The sequence below is a fragment of the Artemia sp. Qi Xiang Cuo genome, chromosome 1 (assembly GCF_049724085.1).
Source record: "Artemia sp. Qi Xiang Cuo chromosome 1, ASM4972408v1, whole genome shotgun sequence".
Classification (NCBI taxonomy): domain Eukaryota; kingdom Metazoa; phylum Arthropoda; class Branchiopoda; order Anostraca; family Artemiidae; genus Artemia; species Artemia sp. Qi Xiang Cuo.
In genome coordinates this window covers 15,838,717-15,854,368 of record NC_142794.1, presented here as the reverse complement: position 1 = coordinate 15,854,368, position 15,652 = coordinate 15,838,717, and positions in this window count along the sequence as shown.

The following is a 15,652-nucleotide window of genomic DNA, read 5'->3' as shown; positions in this document are numbered from 1 at the left end:
TATCAGGGAACCCTACTGTAGAGGTTTCAAGCACCTATCTACAAAAATGTGGAATTTTGCAGTTTTGCCAGAAGAAAGATCACGGATGCGTTTTTTTTTTTTTTTTTTTTTCAGGGGTGATCGTATCGACCCACTGGTCCTAGAATATAGTAGGAGGACTCATTGGAACGGAAATTAAAAGTTCTAGTGCCCTTTTTAAGTGACGAAAAAAATGGAGGGCAACTAGGCCCCCTCCCACGCTAATTTTTTCCCAAAGTCACCTGATCAAAATTTTGAGATAGCCATATTGTTCATCATGGTCGAAAATATTATAACTATGTCTTTCAGGATGACTTAATCCCCCGAAGTCCCCGGGGGGAGGGCTGAAAGTTGTGAACTTTACCCAATCTTAACATATAGTATTGGTTATTGGGAGGTATACAGACGTTTTCAGGGGGGATTTTTTCTGGTAGGTGGGGGGATCGGGGGTTATATGGAGGATCTTTCCTTGAAGGAAGTTTTCATGGGGGAAGGGACAGTGCTACGAAGGGGGGGCGGATTTCCCATCATTATTAAAGAAAAGGATCAGAAATTAAATTAAAAAAAAAATTTTCAACTGAAAGTAAGGAGCAACATGAAAACTTAAAACGAACAGAAAATATTATGTATATGAATGGGTTCGCCCCCTAGCCAATACTTTGCTCTTTAAGCCAAAGATTTTTTAGTACTTTCATAAGAGCTATTTGTTCTAATTAACGGCATTTATGATTAAGGGGTCATTTTTAAAGAATTGGAACAAAATTTGAACTTTAGCTTAAAGAGCAAGGTATTGACTAGGGGGCGAAACCCCTAATATACGTATTAAAAATCTATGAATATAGAAGTTCGTTAGGTTAGTTAATTCGTAAGTTACGTATATTTATTACTAATAAAAACGTTCGTAAATAAAATTAAACAACTTTCGAGAAAGCCATTTAACCAAATAAAAGTAAAATTAATATGCAAATTTTGTTTTAATTATTCATATACGGTGAGCCAAAATCAAAACCTGCATTAATTCAAAAACGTTCAAAAATTAAGTAAAAAAACATGTTTTTTTAACTGAAAGTAAGGAACGACGTTAAAACTTAAAATGAACAGAAATGATTCCGTATATTAAAGGGGCTGTCCCCTCCTCAACGCCTCGATCTTCACGCTAAAGTTTGACTTTAGCGTAAAGTTTGAACCCTATTTTTTTTTAACAATAAAAATCTTTAGCGTAAAGAGCGAGGCGTTGAGGAGGGGACAGCCCCTTTAAAATACGGAATAATTTCCGTTCGTTTTAAGTTTTAACGTCGTTCCCTGCTTTCAGTTAAAAAAAACCTGTTTTTTTTTAATTTAATTGCTTATAAAGGGCTTTTAACTTTAAATTTTCGCGCAAGTGAACCCTTTTCTAGCAATCTACTGCTACCGGTTTTATATCATCACACTTGAGGGAAAAAACCGCACGTGTGATCATCCTTCTCTACAAAAATAATAAACTTCATATTTGGTTGGTAATGGCTTTAGGGCTTTCATAAATGTTGAATTTTATTTCATATTTTCATTAAAATCACGCCCCTTTTGGGGGGAGTGTATCCACTTCTTCTAGGATTACTCACTTTTTTATTTACTAATAGTTTCTTATGAGCAATTTTAAAATTAATAAGATGAATAAAATTTATTTCCAAAAAGTGGCTATCACCATCCCAGGCGGGACAACCTCACACTTCACAGTCAAACTTAAGACAAATAAGAATTGAACGCTGACGAAACCAAGAAATAGAAAGACACATGGTAAATAAATAGTTTTCATTCAAATTTAATTTTATATAATTAAGATTGAAAAAATTTTGGTCCTTGCTTGAGTTGAATACGCTTGTTTCTTCAATCTTTGAAAAAATGATTTGTTAACTTGACGTTTAAAGGAGCTAGGTAACGGAGTGAAGCCTCAAGACCTGTGTTCCTGCTAAATAAACTGTACAAATTTCAGTATTTTCGGTACAATTTCTTAAGTTCTTTTTTTTTACAAACAGATTACAATAAATAAATAAACAAACTTCTCATTTAAAAAACACAATTCAATTCATTACTGCATGCCGGAAAAAAAACCGAAAAAAAAAGAAAACACATAAAAAAAATATATATATAATATTTTCTTTTATTATCTTTTATTGGTTCGGACCCTAATAAAACCAAACCCAAAAACAAATGAATATCTTCTTTCGCCTCCCTCTCCCACCCCTCAAACAAAAAAAGTGGAAACTTGAGAATCATCCACGCAAACAACTCAACACAACTCACAACATTCACAAAAAGAGAGGAGAAAAAAGGAAATAAATCACTCATCCATTCAAAACCCAAACAATCATCTCACCAACAAAATTCAACCAATCATTCTCCACACAAAACCACTAAAATCTTACATATTGAGAAAAATAGCTTACTCTGGGGGAATTTCGAAATTCATCCAGATCTGTCTTATTTTTTACCTCCTCGAGAAGTTTGTTCCAGACAGTCGGGCCAGAAAAACGGATAAAAAATGTAGACCTTGTTGTTACAGGGAACGGGGTTCGTATTGAATGGGCATTTCTTGTCTCATACCTGTGTTTAGCTTCAGTAAATCCAATCGAGAAACATGCAGGGAGCAGGCTATTAAAACTTTTAAACATGAATAATGCCGTGTAAAACTTAACTAGGCCGAACAGTGGCAGAATCTTTATACCGTCGTATTGCGTTCGAACCGAGTCAGAACCTCGTATTCCAGATAAAACACTAACAGCTTTATTTTGTAGAACCCTTAGTGGCAGTAGATAAGTATTAAATGTCGCTGACCATACACTTTCACAATATAACAAATAAGGATGAACTAGCGAGAAAAACAGTATTCTTAAAATTTTAGGAGGGAAAAAAAGTTATAGTTTCCACAGCATTCCAACATTCCTGGCAATTTTTGTACACAGTGATTCAATATGAGGTCTAAAAATAAGACACTCGTCAACTTGGACACCAAGATATTGGACATAACTATGTCTCTGGAGATATCCACTTTCTAGTTGAATACCATGGATCTAAGGATAATAATTAGCACTTCTTCCATATAGAATAAATTTACTTTTAATATGATTCAAACATAATTTATTTACACGTATCCATCTTTCAATACAACTCATTCCTGTATTTAATAGCAGAAATAAATCTGCCTCAGTCACAGCTGCCACTGAATACTGTGTGTCATCAGCGAAGCTAGGCAATATCATCTTTGACCGTCTAGCTGCAGGTCCCACATGACTAAATATCCTTTTAAGACAGGCAATCAAATCATTAATATAAATTAAAAACAGCAGAGGTCCAAGCACAGAACCCTGTGGTACTCCACATCCCACATTCATATAATCAGAATGAACACTCCAAACCCCAACACACTGTTTCCTTCCACTCAAAAAAGACAAAATCAAACTATGAAAATTACAACGAAAACCGGCATGCTCTAATTTTGATAATAATACACTATGGTCAACAGAGTCGAATGCTTTCCTAATGTCCAGAAATATAGACGCAACTTTCAACCCAGCATCCAACGAACCATTGACAAATGTTGTTAAAAAAAAGCAAAGCTTGTTCTGTTGACAACCCATGACGAAATCCGAACTGAGTAGGTTGAAAATAAGAATTTTTATTTAAAAAATCCACCATTCTTACATAAATCAGTTTTTCAAATAGACGCGATAATATTGGGAGCATTGATATCGGTCTGTAATTATTCATATCATTCTTATCACCATTCTTAAAAAGCGGTACCACATGAGCACTTTTCAAACAATCCGGATGAACTCCACTGTTATAGCATGAATTAATCAAATACAACAGACGACCTGAAATAGAAAAGCAACCGGAACGAAGAATTCTAACACTGAAAACATCTAACCCAGCAGCTGAATTCTTCATTGATTTCACTGTCTTGTAAAGCTCTGCAAGAGTCACTGGTCTTAAAAATATAGAGACTTCAGCTGCCTCATCGAGAAAATAATTATATGAGCCATCATTGGGTGACTGCACAACACTATCAGATACACTCTTACCAATATCTGTAAAATGCGCACACATTTTTTTAGCAACTTGATTATCCGAGTGAGCATCTGGAATGTCAGGGATAGTCGGGGCAGCACGAGGGTTCACTACCAACTTGATGATTCTCCTCGTTTTCGCAGGGTTGCCCTCTACTTCTTTAAATTTATTTTCAAAGTAGAGCTTTTTAGCCTGTCTTAAAAGGGTGTTAAGATTTCTATTATAACTTTTATAAATATCTTTGTCTGATTGAGATCCAGTTTTAGCAGACTTTTCATAGAGCTCTTATCTTTTATCTATCGATTTAAGTAGCGCTATCGATATACATGGTTTCTTTGCAACATCATAACGTGTACACTTTTGTTTGAACTCTAGAGTTTCATATAACATCTGAATCAGTTTTTCATACCATTTACCAAATTTATCATTAACAAAATCAGTATCATTAAGGCATTCAAATGACTCATTCGTAAGTTTAGTCCTATATTTATATATAGCTTAGTTATCAATTATAGGCTGTTTAACTCCAGTCATACCATCTCCTTGACGACAACAACTAATAGCTGCACGGATCACAATAGCACAGTGATCGGAAACGTCGTTCACTAACACTCGTGACAAGTCGCTACTAACATTCAAAAACAGATTATCAATCACAGACAGAAGCTCCAGATATGCTAGGTGGAATATTAACAGAAGGAGAAAGACCATAACTATACATAAGATTTATAAAATTTCTTGGCTTCGAATTCACATCTTGTACATTATTCAAATTAATATTAACCATGGAGTACTGTCGCATCGTAAATTTTACGACGCCAAACCGTTTTTAGAGAGTCCCGTGTAGACGGCAACACATAACCAGACGTTATTTCCCGTAAATTACTTTTTCGAGACGCCAGTTATTGGGCAAGTTCAGACTTGAACGGATCCCTGCTCGTTTCCAAGATAACGAGGGTGAGTAGTAAATTTTACGAAGCGACAGTAATAGTGTAACTTTTTTGCAAAAATCAGAATTAGTACATTTAGTTTTTTCTTGGATTTGTGTCAGTTTTCTTGTGACAAAAAATGTTAAAATTCTAATTTCAACACCTGCCAACTCTTAGTGACTCTGAAGAAAATCTAGTCGGAGAAGATCTGGAGGATTTGGAAAACTGCAAAGACTCCGATGAAGATTATGTACCTGAAGAAGAAAACCGTAGCCATCTGTCCAACACAAATGCTGGTGAAGATACTGGTCGTCAAAGTGCATCGGTATCTGTGCGAAGGTAAGCAAGAGCATATATTCGAACGCAGTCTAAATCTTCAGATGAAGATCAAGAGAGCGGTGAAAAGAACTTACTAAGTTTGGAACTTCCTGGCGACCGACTCATTGTCGTTCCATCGAAACGATCGCTCAGAGGAAAAGATGGACATAGGTGGTCAGCTTTACCCCCACAGAAAACCAACAGAGGGAGACCCTTGGGCGAAATCTCATCAGAGGTGTAGCTGGCCCTTTAGGTGATGCCGACAAAGCGCCAGATACGCCTCTCTCAGCTTTTCAAGTCTTTTTGTCTGCCGAGATTGTGGACAAGATTGTGTTGCATACGAATGAAGATATTGAAAGAAAGGCAGCCAACTGCGGTACACCTAGAGCCTCAGAGGAGCCTACAAATAGGATAGAGCTGAAAGCTATATTTTGATTGTTCATTCTTACGGCTGCACTAAAAGACGGACATCTCTCTGTTGACGAAATGTTTGATGCCAATATGAGCGAGTCTGCCTACAAGGCTACAATGTCGAAGGAAAGATTCTGCTTTCTCATTGATTGCCTCCGATTTGACGATAAAGAAACGAGGAATTCCAGGAAACAGAATGACCCTTTTGCTGCCATAAGAGAGGTGTGGGAAGACGTCATCAAGAACTGTCAAGGTAATTTTAACCCAGGGGCCAACACTGCAATCGACGAGCAAGTGCTTGGTTTTGGGGGAGGATGCCCATTTAGAATGTATATACCGAGCAAGCCGAGAAAATATGGAAATAAAGTTGTAAGGATGTGTGACTTGGGCACCTAATATATGATAAATGTTATCCCTTTACCTAGGTAATGGAATTCGAAAAGGTGGTTTTCCTCTATGTGATCACTTCGTTCGAGAGCTTAGCAGACCAATATGAAGTTCCGATAGAAACAAAACTATGGACAATTTATTCACTTCCATTCCAATGGCCCAAGACCTCTTGAAGCCTCCGCACAACCTGACCATTGTTGAAACTCTTTAAAAGAACAAATACGAAATTCCTCTAGAAATTCTCCAGACCAAAAAGTGTACTTAATGGAGTTCAATGTTTTGCCTTGACCAGGGGCGTGCCATGGTTTCATACGTCCCAAAACAAAACAAAATGGTCGTTCTACTGTCTAAAATGCACGAGAGACCTTCTTTGGCCTACCCAAGTCGAAAACCAGAAGTCATCGAGTACTACAACTGGACTAAAGGTGGGGTTGATACCTTCGACCAAATGTGTAGTGACATGTCCTGTTCGAGGAAAACTAAAAGGTGGCCCTTATGTGTATTTTATGGGCTCCTAAACATCACTTCCATCAACTTTTATGGGGTAACAGCTGCAACCGTGGAAAGATTGGATAGAAGCCTCCTACAAGGAAATGTCATATGAAGGAACTCTACTGAGAGCTAGTGCAGCCTCGCGTAAAGCAAAGGCTCTCAGGTAGACATTTGAGCCGTTCACTCCGTGAACAGATCAAAGATGTTGCTGGGATTGCTAGTCGTTCTGGATGCCCAACATCTCAGGACCGAAAACGCAAAATTTGCTCACTCAGTCCCTTGAAACTCCGTAGAATGACGACCACCTTCTGTAACAAGTGTGGTGGGGCCATCTATGCAGGACGTCGAACGAAGATGTACCTCCCTTGTGGCAGCAAGATATAAATATTGACTAATTCTTCCATTTTTATATTGTTTCATATGTAGTCGATGCACTGTTAAAAATACTATTTGGTACCTCGGCTCTTATATTTTTTGCAGGCATTCAAAGTCAAAGTCGTAAATTTTACGAAGCGACAGTATTAATGCAACTTTTAGGAACCGACAGTATTCCAGGGTTAAAATCACCACTTATAAAGCAAGGCACTCGTGAATCCGGTATTTTATCCAACATATTATCCATCAGGTCCAAAAACTCATCCACATTTCCTGAAGGGGGTCTAAAAACAAAAACAAGAAATAGCTTCCGCCCAGACAATGAAACCTTTAACACCATTGATTCAAAAATCATTTCTCGATATACATCAATATTCGGCCTTGGCTCAACTTTATATCCATTTTCCCATAAATTGCAAGGCTACCATGCTGTCTTTCCACTCGATTCCGAAGAAACAACCTATAATCTGGTATATCCAATAATGAAGAGTTATGCTCTTTTAGCCAAGTTTCTGTCAAAGCCATTACATCAGGTTCCAGCCTAGAAGAAACTTCTATTTGAGGTGACCAGTCATATCTATTTGACGACATGGAGATACCATTATTATCACCACCATCACAATTCGAAGATGATCTCCTTGTCGAGCCAGAGGAATGGATTGAACAATTGTTAATCGATTATTTTGGTGATGATTGTTGTAGTATGATTCCTCCGGATAATGGGGATAGTTACATTAATATACCTAGTACATCTACAGGGGGTATGGTTCATACCAACTAACCTCGAATGGGCTGATCGTCTCAGTCCTGATACACTCGAGGGTTTGTTGAGTGAGTTGAGCGATTTCCCTACGCAACACCCCCATCATTGAGCAAATTTGTGGAGGACATGAAATCCCCGTAACGCCCCTTGTAATGCCCGATTTTAATTTAGTTGCTTCTGCCTTGCACAATGTGTATGTTTATAGGTCTGAGTTTGGGGATCCATTTAATTCACTAACATCCGGTAGCATCATAACGGACCCGGTAGACATAGTGCACTCCTATGTTGGCAAGATTTGATCCCTTCTTGAAAGAGTGATTCGGGAGGGAGGTGGGAGGGATGGGATTAAGACTGCCATCGCACAAAAAATAATTTATTTAAATGAAAAGGCGGATGAGGTGTGTGAGCGTTATTTACGCACTGGAATGCTACCACTTCATCCGGACCTGAATAATTTTGAGGGTGTTTGATAATATAGTAACAAAATTGGATAATTATACTGAGGTGGGTAGTGGGTCGGTGGTTTTATTTATTGGGAGTTTGGATGTTTATGGGGGTAAATTTAAAAAGAGTTTTATTTTAAGAGGTGGGAGGTGGCGGTGGGATCAAAATATAATGAAGATTTAAAGGGGTGTAATGGTGTACGACGCTTCAATTTTTATACAGGGCTTCAATGCTTCAAATATGCATTGCTTGTGTCAGCTCAAAAGCCAGTGCAAGAGAATGATAGTAAGACACTGTTGGACAATTATGCAGTTAATGGGAGTCCAAATTTCCCTATTGTAGATTTTAATTGTTTAAATGATCAATATCCAGTAAAACTTAATGGGAGAACTATTTTTGAGCGGGCTAATGCAAATTTAAAGGCTGGTGTTACTGTTTTACAAAATGGAAAAGAATTTGAGGGGGGTGAGCGCAAAAAGGTCATTATATTTCCAGTGAGGGCTCCGTCCATTGAATCAGTGAAACTATGGGTTTGGCTTCTTTACAAGCCAGCCAGTGATCGCGATTCAATTGGACATTTTTTTCCAATACCAAAAATAAGTCTGGTTTTCAGTGAGAATAAAAGGGGACGTAATAGGACATGTTACTATTGTCCAACATGCCTTTCTAGTTTCCGGTCATAAATTAAGTTAAACAATCATATGAAGCATTGCAAGCGTCACGGATGTCAATCTGTGCAAACGGTTAGCGGTGACAGGGCCATCTTGCGATTTAAGAACTTTCAAAATTCCCTCCAGCAGAGTTACAAGGTGGCCTTGGACTGCGAAGCTGCTCCCATAGATGTGTATGATCCATTGAATTCAAATCTTGTTTAAAAAACATGAGGTCATTGCAGTCTCTTATACTCAAGCACAAAGAGACTCGTGTAATTCCATGCAATTGGTAGAGGTAGTTGAGAGATTGGGTGGTGAGGATTGTATGCTCTCAGCCGTGACAGCACTAATTAAAACAGCAAATAACTCGATATCAAGGCTGCGAAATACATCCTATCCAATGACTCTATCACCAGAGGACGAGTTCGCCATTAAAACTGAAAAAATATGTTGGGTTTGTAAGGGGGCATTTGTTGAGGGTAACGGAAAAGAGGGAAAGGGGGTAAAGGGAAAGGGGGTAAAGGAATGGTCCGTGACCACGATCGTTCGAACAACCTGATTGTATCGGGATTGAGCAATTTTCGTGGATTGGCCCATCAATCGTGTAATTTCAACATTAGTCAACAATTGTTTCTACCTGTTTATACCCACAATTCCAGCTATTATCTGAAATTTATTCTACCGGTGTTCGCACGATTGCAACGAGGTGGAGTTGTATATGGCGCATGGGTAGATGGTTCTTTTTCTTATAATATCATACCCAAATCTTCTGAAAAGCTGCTGCTCTTAGAATTCAAATGGAAAATAATAGATAATAATAAATTGTGCATGAATAAGGTCCATTTTTTAGACTCCTTTAGCTTCTTCCCCAAATCCCTAAGACAACTCATTGAAGTACAGAAAAGTGAAGATTTTAATAATTTCTCCCTCCTTAAGCAACACATCCTTAAGCAGCACTTTCTAGACGGTAACATGTATGATTTAATAACTTGTAAGGGCATATACCCGTATGAGTACTACCGCCCCACCGCGAGGCTTTCTGAGTAACAATTGCCGTCCATCGCCTCATTATATGATTCACTTTACGATCGTCAATGCACCACTGTCGACTATAAATTTGCCAAGAGGGTTTGGGCTCAGAGAGGGTGTAAAAATGGGTGGGATTATTGTAGATTGTTCCTGGCAAGTGATGTATTGACGTAGCTGAATATTGTGTGTAAGAACACGGATAAAATCTATGGGGAATATGTGTTGGATTTAGGTTATTATTTTTCCACTCATCATTTGGTGATGGATTTAATTCTTAAAATCAGTAAAGAGGAAATAGGCTTAATCACCGACGTGGATCAACCTCTATTTGTAGAGAGATCAATGAGGGGAAGGTATGTTTTTAATGGAGATTGTATCCTTGAAACTGATCCGACTGGACAAGACACCGGTGTAAAGTCGGATGCAGTTTTCTTAGATATGAACTCCCTCTATCCGTCGGCAGTGTCTCACTACTCTTTGCCGTGTGGAAATTATAAATGGCTTAACCATCCTCGTGCTTCAGATTTCCCCAATATTGCCAATGTTGTGGAGAATGGAGCGTAAGGATGGTTTTTTTAAATCGATGGTGAAATACCAGTGGAGCATCATGGCACGGTGAAGGATTTTGTTTTCCCGTGCATAAACAGAGCGGTGGCTAGGGACTCTTTGAGTCCCTACAATATTTCTAAGGTAGAGGATGGTGGTGTGCACTGGACACCTTCAAAACAAAAACTTATCGCCGACCTTCATCCGAAAGAGAACATCGTTGTACATCACGTTCTTTTGCGGTGGATGGTAGCCAACGGCTTCAACGTCACAACGATACATTGAGCCCTCCAATTTGACCAAAAACCCTATTTGAAAGCGTTTTTTGACAATTTTGTTGATAAACGTCCCGAAGTGAAAACGAAGGTTGAAAAGTAAATTTTTAAACTTATTTTGAACTTAGCCTTTGGTAAAATGTTTCAGAGTGTACATAATCAAAGTCGCTGTGACATTGTGACAGACCAAAAAGAATGTGCTTGAGTTGTTTCCGATCTAAACCTCATATCACTCACCATCATATACTCAAATATGGTCCTCTTGAATCGAAAAAAAAGAAACCTAATTCTAAATAAAAATATTGCAGGTGGCAGCGCAATAACCGAAATATCAAAAAACTCATGTTGTCATTCTTTGTTGACTACTATTGCCATCTACCAACCTATAGCTTTAGATGGCAGCACAGTCCCTCAGACACACAGCTATTGTTTGAGAGACATGCAAAAAAAACAATAGATATTGATAACAATACTAAACTAACATAACCACAAAATTCCACATTATTGCACAGAAATACCAAAACCATAGGTTAGGTTAGGTTACACAGAAATACCAAAACCATAGGTTAGGTTAGGTTGCACAGAAATACCAAAATCATAGGTTAGGTTAGCCTAGGTACAAGCGCGTACGTAGGCATGGTTTTGGTATTTCTGTGTAACCTAACCTAACCTAGCCTATGTTTTTTGTATTTCTGTGCAATAATGCGGAATTTTGTGGTTACGTTAGTTTTGTATTGTCATCAATATCTATTGTTTTTTTTGTTTTTTTGCATGTCTCTCACACAATAGCCGAGTGTCTGAGGGACTGTACTGCCATCTAAAGCTATAGGTTGGTAGATGGCAATAGTAGTCTCTCGATTCTATGAAATGTTGTAAGATCATTTCGATGCTATGAAATATGTGTGTAGTTGAATTTTTTCTATTTAAATGTACTTTTTTCCTATTAATTTCGAGACTCAGTCAATGATTAATATTTTTATGAGTCTGATAGTAGTAGTGAGTTCTCTTAAAATTCCTTTTCATACATATCTGAAATTTTAATCGACATTTTAAACGTTTTATCTGTCATTGACGGACGTCACAGAAACGATCTGAATAGTGTTTTAAATTTATACATAATGCTACTATAGATAAAAGTCGGTCTCCAACTAACTATAAACGACACTTGTCTAATGATTAAATAATAATAATAATTTTCCCTTAGATCTACCTAGTACGTTATTCAATAACAAGAGCAACAAAACCATATTTTTTCATTTATTGACCAAAACAACTTAAAATACATCATAAATAGTAATAGCAATATTTTCATTTATTAACATCACATTCTGTACAACTTAAAATACAGCACGAATAGCAATATCACACACTATTTGTAAAACAATAGCATGAAGAACAACATTTTTCACTTATTTACGTCACATTTTGTTCAACTTTAAATGCAGCACGAATAGCAATAACACACACTATTTGTACAACAATAGCATTAAGAACAACATTTTTAAACAATTTGAACCCATTTTTTCTATTTACAACAAAAAGAAGAAAAAACAAACGACTCTACCTTGCTATAAAAAAAACAAAAAAAACTACTGAGTGGCAGAAAAAACTGCTGAGTTGTGAAAAAAAACCACTGCTGAGTTGAAAAAAATCTATTAAAAAAATAGAATCCCAACACCACCATCCAACCATTTACTAATGAATTTTTTCCCGACCGAGGCGATGTCTATAATCTCGACATACACTTCGGTCAGAAGTTAGATAATTTCCGTGGGGTAGCACCGTCACACCATCCGCAAACACATAGACTTTATCCGACATAGGACACATGGCTTCTTTATCAACTAAAACGGTGTGGTTTTTAAATTTTAAAGAGCGAATCGCCATGACCTTCACCCTTGGAACTATACTATTTTCAACACAGTTTCTATACACATTCATGTCGAAATTCTTATTCACGTAGTGTCGAGGCACCCCATTGCAGACTTTTTTGATTACCTCGTTGTGTGTTTGCACACAGTACACCTTCGGACCTGCAAGCACACCACTGGAAATCAAGTCACTCCCTATCTCTGATTTTAACATTAAAAACTGAATTGGGTCCTGACGCTTCACTAAGTCCGGGTAAATGGACTCGTTGCAATTGGTATAGTCCATTCGAGAGCTAATGTGCGCGCCTTTTTCCAAATCTTCTAATAAATTTGCTGTTCCAACTTTTAGCAAAAGTGAATCGGTATCCCCCTAATATACTTGAACTTCTCCCTCCCCCAGCCATTGGCGCCTACACACATCGTAAAAGAATGACAACATGAGTTTTTTTGATATTTCGGTTATTGCGCTGCCACCTAAAATATTTTTATTTAGAATTACATTTCTTTTTTTCGATTCAAGAGGACCATATTCGAGTCTATGATAGTGAATGATGTGAAATTTGGATCGGCAACGATTCGAGCACATTCTTTTGGGTCAGTCACAACGTCACAGCGACTTCGATTACGTACACTCTCACAAATTTTACCGAAGGCTGAGCTCAAAATGAGTTTAAAACTTTCCTTTCCAACCTTCGTTTTCACTTCAGAACGTTTACCGACAAAAGTGTCAATAAACGTTTTCAAATAGGGTTTTTGGTCAAATTGGAGGGCTCAATGTATCGTTGTGACGTTGAAACCGTTGGCTACCATCCACGGCATAAGAACGTGATGTACAACGATATTCTCTGTCAGATGAAGGTCAGCGATAAGTTTTTGTTTTGAAAGTGTCCAGTGCACACCACCATCCTCTACCTTAGAAATATTGTATGGACTCAAAGAGTCCCTAGTCACCGCTCTGTTTATGCACGGGGAAAAAATCCTTCATCTTGACATGATGCTCCATTGGTATTTCACCATCGATTTAAAAAAAACCATCCTTGCGGTCCATTCTCCTCTACATTGGCAATGTTTGCAAAATCTAAAGCATGAGGATCGTTAAGCCATTTATAATTTCCACACGGATAAGAGTAGTGAGACATTGCCGACGGATAGAGGGAGTTCATATCTAAGAAAACTGCATCCGACTTTACACCGGTGTCTTGTCCAGTCGGATCAGTACAAGGATACGATCTCCATGAAAAACACACCCTCCCCTCATTGATCTCTCTAGAAATAGATGCTGATCGACTTCGGTGATCAAGCCTATTTCTTCTTTACTGATTTTAAGAATTAAATCCATCACCAAATGAGGAGTCGAAAAATAATAACCTAAATTCAACCAGAATTCCCCATAGATTTTATCCGTGTTCTTACACACAATATCCAGCAACGTCAGTACATCACTTGCCAGGTACAATCTACAGCAATACCACCCATTTTTACACCCTCCCTTAGCCCAAACCCTCTTGGCAAATTCATAGTCAACAGTGGTGCATTGACGATCGTAAAGTGAATCGTAGAACGAGGCGATGGACGTCAGTTGTTCCTCAGAAAGTCTCGCAATGGAGTTGTAGTACTCATACGGGTAATGCCCTTACACGTTAATAAATCATACATTTCACCGTCTAGAAAGTGCTGTTTAAGGAGGTGTTGCTTAAGAAGGGGGAAACCATTAAAATCGTCACTTTTCTGTACTTCAATGAGTTTTCTTAGGGATTTGGGGAAGAAGCTAAAGGAGTCTAAAAAACGGATCTTATTCATGCACAATTTATTATTATCTATTATTTGCCATTTGAAGTCTAAGAGGAGCAGCTTTTCAGACGATTTTGGTATGATATTATAAGAAAAAGAACCATCTACCCATGCGCCATCTACAACTTCACCTCGTTGCAATCGTGCCAACGCTGGTAGAATAAATTTCAGATCATAGCTGGAATTGTGTATATAAACAGGTAGTAACAATTGTTGACTAACGTTTAAATTACACGATTGATGAGCCACTCCACGAAAATTGCTCAATCCCGATACAATCGGGTTGTTCAAATAATCGTGGTCACGGACCATTCCTTTACCCCCTTTCCCCTTACCCCCTTTCCCTCTGTCCCGTTACCCTCAACAAATTCCCCCTTACAAACCTAACATATTTTTTCAGTTATAATGACCAACTCGTCCTCTGGTGATAGAGTCATTGGATAGGATGTATTTCGCAGCCGTGAAATCGATTTATTTGCTGTTTTAATGAGTGCTGTCACGGCTGAGAGCAAACAATCCTCACCATCCAACCTCTCAACTACCTCTACAAATTGCATGGAATTACACGAGTCTCTTTGTGCGTGAGCATAAGAGACTGCAAGGGCTCACTGGAACGGAAATTAAAAATCTAGTGCCCTTCTTAAGTGACCAAAAAAAAATGGAGGGCAACTAGGCTCCTTCCTCCGCTCATTTTTTCTCAAAGTCACCCAATTAAAATTTTGAGATAGCCATTTTGTTCAGCATAGTACAAAAATCTAATAAATATGTCTTTTAGGATGACTTAATCCTCCAAAGTTCCCAGGGGAAGGGCTGCAAGTTATGAACTTTGCCCATTGCTTACATATTGTATTGGTTATTGGGAAGTATACAGACATTTTCAGGAAGAATTTTTTTCTGGTGGGGGGGGGGGGGGCTGGAGGAGGGGGTTACTCGGGAGAATCTTTCCGTGGAGGATGTTTCTTTTGGGTAAGGGACATTTCTATGAAGGGGGCGCCGGATTTCCAAGAATCATTTAAAAAACTATCAGAAATTAAATTAAAAAAACAAATTTTTTCAACTGAAAGTAAGAAGCAACATTAGAAATTAAAACGAACAGAAATTATTAAGTTTATGAGGGGGTTATCCCCCAAGTCAATACCTCGCTCTTTTCGCTACAGTTTTTTTAGTGCTTTCAAAATAGCTATCTATTCTAATTAAACGGCCTTTGTGATTCAGGGGTTTGTGAATTAAAAATTTTTTTAACTTTTAACGTAAAGAGCGTGGTTTTGACTAAGGGGAGAACCCCCTCATATACGTAATA